This window comes from Pongo abelii, chromosome 5 (genome assembly GCF_028885655.2).
Source record: "Pongo abelii isolate AG06213 chromosome 5, NHGRI_mPonAbe1-v2.0_pri, whole genome shotgun sequence".
Taxonomy (NCBI): domain Eukaryota; kingdom Metazoa; phylum Chordata; class Mammalia; order Primates; family Hominidae; genus Pongo; species Pongo abelii.
The window spans coordinates 138,779,392-138,785,800 of record NC_071990.2 but is presented as its reverse complement, the minus strand read 5'-3'; the positions used below and the strand labels follow the sequence as shown (position 1 = coordinate 138,785,800).

The window sequence follows — 6,409 nt, the reverse complement described above, 5'->3', positions numbered from 1 at the left end:
GGCCATTATAAATGATGCTGCCATGAAAATGGCAAATTAAATTTTTGTGTGGACTTAAATTTCCATCTCTCTTGGACATATATAGCTAAGAGTAGAATTGCTGGGTCCTATGGTACCACCATGCTTAACTTTACGAGGAGCTGTCAAACTGCTTTCCATGGTGGTTGCATCATTTTACATACCCACCAACAATATATGAGGGTTCCAATTTCTCCACATCCTCACCACTTACTATTGTTCCTTTTTTTATTACTATAGCTATCCTAGTGAATGTGGTTTTGATTTGCATTTGCCTAATGACGAAAAGATGTTGAGCATCTTTCCACATGCTCATTGGCCATTTATATAACTTATTTGGAGAAATGTCTATTCAAATACTTTGCCCTTTTAAAATTGTGTTGTCTTTTCATTGTTAAGTTATAAAAGATCTTTATATATTCTGGATTAAAGGCTCTTACCTGATACGTGATTGTCATAGTTAAGAAATCATTGATTAGCCCAAGGTCACAAAGATTTAATCTTGTCTTAGTCTGTTTTCTGCTGCTGTAACAAAATATCACAGGCTTGATAATTTATACACAAAAGATTTATTTGGCTCAAAGTTTTGGAGGCTGGGAAGTCCAAGGGCGTGGTGCCAGCATCTGCTTAGCCATCTGGTGAGGGCTTTCTTGTTGCATCATACCATGGCTGAAAGCAGAAAGGCAGGTGACAAATGAGACAGGGAGAAAATGGAGGTCAAACTTATCCTGGAGTCCTCTCCCTCAATAACTAATCCACTACCCCGATAACAGCATTAATCCATTCACGAGGACAGAACCCTCATTATCTACACCTCTTAAAGGTCTTACCTCCTAGTACCACCCCAATGGCAATTAAATTTGACCATGAGTTTTGGTGGGACATTCAAACCATAGCAAATCCCACGTTTTCTTTCAAGAGTTTTGTAATTTTAGCTCTTTCATTTCAGTTGTCAGGGAAGCTAAAGATTACCTGTCCCTGTGTAAGTTCTTAGTTGAGATGAGCCCCTGTAACAAAAGCAGATCAACAAGAAAAAAACAAACAAGTTTATTAACACATACAGTGAACACCATGCAGGAGAAACCTCAATGAAAAGTAACTCAAAGCAGTTGCTTAGAACTCTGGTTTATATCCCATCTTCAACAAAGAACAATACATTTATAGAGAAATGACAGGACAAAGGAAGGCAATTTCCTTTCAGGGGTAGGAAACAGTGGGAAAATAACTATATGGGGGTAAACTAATGAAGTAACGTTTGTTTGCAGATTCTTCCGGTGCCTTTGCTGGGTGAATGGAGTCTAGAGTTGTCTCCAGTAAAGGAGAATTTATATCCTACCTTGAGGCAGAAAAGGGGAAGACAGGGAGAGCTTTTTCCATTTGCTGCTTCTTAATTGCCTTCAGTCCCAAAATAATTGATAATTGTTTTAATATAGTGTGAAATAGTAGTTCAAGTTCATTCTTTTGCATGTATAGATCCAGTTGTCCCAGCAGCATGTTTGGAAAGACTTCTTTTCCCCATCGGAGTTGTGTTGGCAATCTTATCTAAAATAAATTTATATACATATATATATTTATACACATATATACACATGTATATATGTGTGTGTGCAGGATTTTTTTAAAAAACTTTTATTGGGGTATGATTGACAAAAAAAACTGTACATATTTAATGTATGCAACTTGATGAGTTTGAGGCTAAATATACATCTGTGAAATCATTACCACAATCTAAACATACCCATCACCTCCAAAACAGTTTCCTCCTACCCTCTATATTTATAATTATTTGTGTATGTGTGTGTGTGCATGTGTGTGTGTGTGTGTGTGTGTAGTATGTGATAAAACATAAGATCTATCCCCTTAGCAAATTTTTAAGTATGTAATACAGTTTTGTTAACTATAGGTATTATGCTATGCAGTAGATCTCTAGGACTTACTCATCTTTTATAACTGAAACTTTGTAACTTTTGGCTAATAGCTCTCTATATCCCCCTTTCCCCAGCTCCTGACAACCACCATTCTACTCTCTGCTTCTACAAGTTTAACTATTTTAGATTCCTTATATAAGTGGCATCAAGTAGTACTTGTCTTCCTGTGTCTAACTTATTTCACTTAGCATAAAGTCCTCCAGGCTTATGCATGTTGTCACAAATGGCAGGATTTCCTTCTTTCTTAAGGCTAAACAATATTCCACTGTATATATACAACACATTTTCTTTACCCATTCATCCATGATGAATATTTAGGTTACTTGGGTTCATGCTGCAATGAATGGGAGTGCAAATGCTCTTTGAAATCCCAATTTCGATTCCTTTAGATATATACCTGGTAGTGGGATTGCTGGATCATATAGTAGTTCTATTTTTAAATTTTTTGAAGACCCTCCATAGTGTCTTGCATATGTAGGCTGGCTTCTAGACTCTGACTGTATTCCATTGATCTATGTGTCTATCCTTACGTCAGTACCATGCTGGCTTGACTATTGTAACTTTGTAGTAAGTTCTGAAGTAAATGTGAGTCCTCCAATTTTGTCCTTCTTTTTAAGGATTCTTTTGATTATTCTGGGTCCGTTGCTTTTCCATATTACTTTTAAAATGCATATATCTTGTTCTTCTGAAATTATTTCATTTATGTGTTATTTCTGGTTATATCATCCAAGTTTGTTTATTTTTTTCACTCATGATTTCCTTATCTTCATTACTTTCTCTTTAAGATTTTTAAAAATCTTTCAGACAACGAATTTGGGTTCCAAAGTGACTACCTCGTCTTTTAATATTTTAGCTAAAAGCATTTTAAATTTGTGTGGTATATGTGTGTATTTTGTGACTGAATCTTCTTACATCCTCTTATTACAATTTCATTTAATAAGTGCTTTACCAAAATTTAATTAACATAACATAAAATTCACCCTGATGAAGTGTAAAATTCAGTGTTTTTTAGTAAATTCACTCAGTTGTTGAACCATCTAATTCTAGACTGTCTAACTTCAGAACATTTCATAACCCTCCAAAGAAAATCCTGTCATCTTAGTTTTTGAAAATTTTTTGGCAAGCCTGATTCTTGACAACTTCTTTTTTTTTACTTTAGTAAAACCACCACCTTGCCTTGAGCTATTTACTCATTCAAAACTAAAGTTTATTTAGGCCACTTGATATGATTCACCTTGTCTCTAGAGAAATCTTAAAACTTTTTCAAGGAAGTGGTCAATTATTTACATAAACTTGAAAAGGCTTTGCTTCTCATCACTTAAAACAGAAGGCTTTGAGAATTACCCATTTGATTTGCTACTTTGCATATTCACAAATAACTCTATATTTGAACATTTAAATTGTTTGAAGTGTTTGGGGAAATAATTTACTTCCTGGCTCTATATCCTTTTTAGTTATCTCTTCCTTTTATGTAAGAACTGCATTAATAGATGACTTTCAAGAATATTATGAGAAAAAATAGTGAAAGTAATTTAAGCAAAGTATATTCCGTACTCAATTCTACATCAACAATGAACGAACCTCTTGTCCACACCTATTTGAAAACACTGCATTGAACTCAGATGTAAAAGTTTACTGAGTTATGTCAGTGGAAACTTTGCCAAGAACAAACAAAACAATGAGGCCATAACTGGAGAATGTTCTGTTCTCTACTTTTTTTTTTGAGACAGAGTTTTACTCTTTCATCTGCCGCCCAGGCTGGATGGAGTGCATTGGTGCAATCTCGGCTCACTGCAGCCTCCATCTCCTGGGTTCAAGTGATTCTCCTGCCTCAACCTCCCGAGTAGCTGGGAAAACAGGCCCACCATTACACCTGGCTAATTTTTTGTGTTTTTAATAGAGATGGGTTTTCACCATGTTGACCAGGCTGGTCTTGAACTCCTGACCTTGTGATCCACCTGCCTGGGGCTCCCAAAGTGCTGGGATTACAGGTATGAGCCACTGTGCCTGGCCTATCCAACTATTTTTCAAAGTCATCAGAAAAGCCTTGATATCCATCATTCACTATAATGCAAAAAAACCTCACGTTTTGAATTTAGGCATACCTGGGTTAGAATTCCACTAAAGAGCTGAGTTACCTTAGATAACATATAACAACTGTAAACCAACAAGCATCTGAGACAAGTCACAATCCATTTAGAAGTTTTTTTTGCCAAGGTTGAGGATGCACCCAGGAGACAGGTCTGTGCCTTTCTCCAGAGATGATTTTAAGGGCTTCAAAAATGTAAAGGGGAAAAGCAAGCTGGAGAAGGAATAGGGAGGGTATGGTCACGTGACTGAACTCACATATTGCAAGACAAAAGGATCAGGTAGGGGAATAGTCAATTATGTATTTGTCTTGCACTCAGTGAATCCACACTTTACACAAGATAAGGTGAACACATTACCAGTGGAAGGTGTCCAGGAACAAAGAATTGGACAAAACGCACAAACAAAGCAAGGAAAGAATGAAGCAGCAAAAGCAGAGATTTACTGAAAATGAAAGTACACTGCACAGTGTGGGAGCGGGCCTGAGCATAGGGGCTCAAGAGCCCTGTTACAGAATATTCTGGGGTTTAAATACCCTTTAGAGGTTTCCATTGGTTACTTGGTATATGCCCTATGTAAATGAAGAGGATGAAGTAAAGTTACAAAGTCATTTACTCAGTGTACGCCCTATATAAATGGAGAGAATATTTCCTGTCACAGCTGAAGAATTTCCACTTGATTTAGGTCTAGGAAGTCATTCGGTTCCCTGCCTCCAGACCCTATTCTCCTGCCTCAAACACAGAGTGAAGATATTTAATCTTTTATCTGTAGCTATCTGCTTAAGAACAAAAGGAATGGCAGGTGCTTGCATGAGTCAGCTTTCAGCTTAATTTTTCCCCTTGGAGTACTGAATTGGGGTCCCAGGTTTTTATTTTCCTTTCATACAACAGACCTCCACTCTCTGACCCTCAGTTTTCTCATCTATATGTGTAACCTGACTTCTTCCAGACCTCACCAGCTGGAGATGTAGATGAAGTCAGCTATAGTTTGAATGTTTGTGTCCTTCCAAATTTAATGTTGCAATTTAATCTCCAAAGCAACCATATTAGAAGGTGGGGCATTTAGATGGTGATTAAGTTATGAGGGCTCCACCACAGCAAGAAGGTACAAGCCTCACCAGACACCAAACCTGCTGGCACTTTGATCTTGGACTTCCCAGTCTCCAGAACTGTGAGAAGTAAATTTCCATTGATTATAAGCTACCCAGTCTGAGGTTTGTTTTTGTTTTTGTTTGAGACAGAGTCTCATTCTGTTGCCTAAGCTGGAGTGCAGCGGTGCCATCTCGGATCATGGCAGCCACCACCTCCCGGGTTCAAGCAATTCTCTTGCCTCAGTCTCCTGAGTAGCTGGGATTACAGGTGTGCACCACCAAGCCCAGCTAGTATTATTATTATTATTATTTTTTTTTTTACTGGAGACAGGGTTTCACCATGTTGTTCAGGCTGGTCTCGAACTCCTGGCCTCAGGTGTTCCACCTGCCCTGGCCTGCCAGTGTACTGGGATTACAGGCATTAGCCACTGCACCCAGCCTAAGGTATTTTGTTATAAGCAGCAGGAATGGACTAAGATAAAGTCACATTAACAATCATGACGCATACTTCCACGGCAGCTTTCCGCCCCAGCCTTTGCAGGATTTCTGCTTCCATGTCAAGTTCATCACCCCTGAGTGCTTCCAGGGCTGTCTCTCATGTGCTGACCTGCAAACAAGTTGGTTTCACTCCCACCATCAAGGGCAGTGCCCCCACTCCACACTCCACAGGGGGATCAGATCTGTTTTCTTGCTTCCCTGGACTCGAAGCAAGCCCTGCTGCTGCTTCTCCAGTGAATGAAGGAGTGTCCACCAGGCTGAGGATGACCAGGCACCTGAAATCATTTTGGTTCTTAGAGTCGCAAAACCTCTACTCTGATCTAAGTTTCTCTCTTATCCTATGGGCTGCAGTTTGTGCAAAAAATCTTGAGATACATGGGTTTCCAATTCTAGGGCACATAAGAATAACCTGGTGAGTTGTTAAAAACGCAGACTCGTGAGCCCCACCTGGGACTCTGGACTGAATTTTTCATGTTGAAAGTCGGCAGATCACCTGAAAGCTATTCCCTGGTGTACTGATGATTTGGATAGCCAATGGTCTGTTGTCGGGACTATTAAGACAGACTCACTTCTTTTCTCTGTCTCTCCAGTCTCTTCCTTACAGCCTTGAGCTGACCTCTAGCCAGAGTGACATATGAGAAATGCAAATCTCTATCATTTATTTCTCACCATCCTGCAACGCAGTCATTTTCTCTCAATAATACGATACAACAAAAGCCCAATATATTAAACTGATGTCATAAGAGCTGCTCAGCTGAAGGGAACTCATGAGATGGGTTGATGGGGA

The 6,409-nt window shown here is 38.9% G+C and overlaps 1 long non-coding RNA gene across 1 annotated transcript in view; it reads right to left on the bottom strand.

Moving 5' to 3' along the window:
• Positions 1-569: 569 nt before the first annotated feature.
• The window catches only part of LOC129059795 (uncharacterized), a 30,710-nt gene continuing 24,870 nt past the window's right edge, over positions 570-6,409 (bottom strand). The window contains exons 3-5 of the long non-coding RNA XR_008525884.2: positions 1,355-1,560; positions 991-1,025; positions 570-687 (exon numbers count right to left, since the gene is read on the bottom strand). This is a non-coding gene — a long non-coding RNA (uncharacterized LOC129059795). The remainder of the gene's footprint in view (positions 688-990; positions 1,026-1,354; positions 1,561-6,409) is intronic.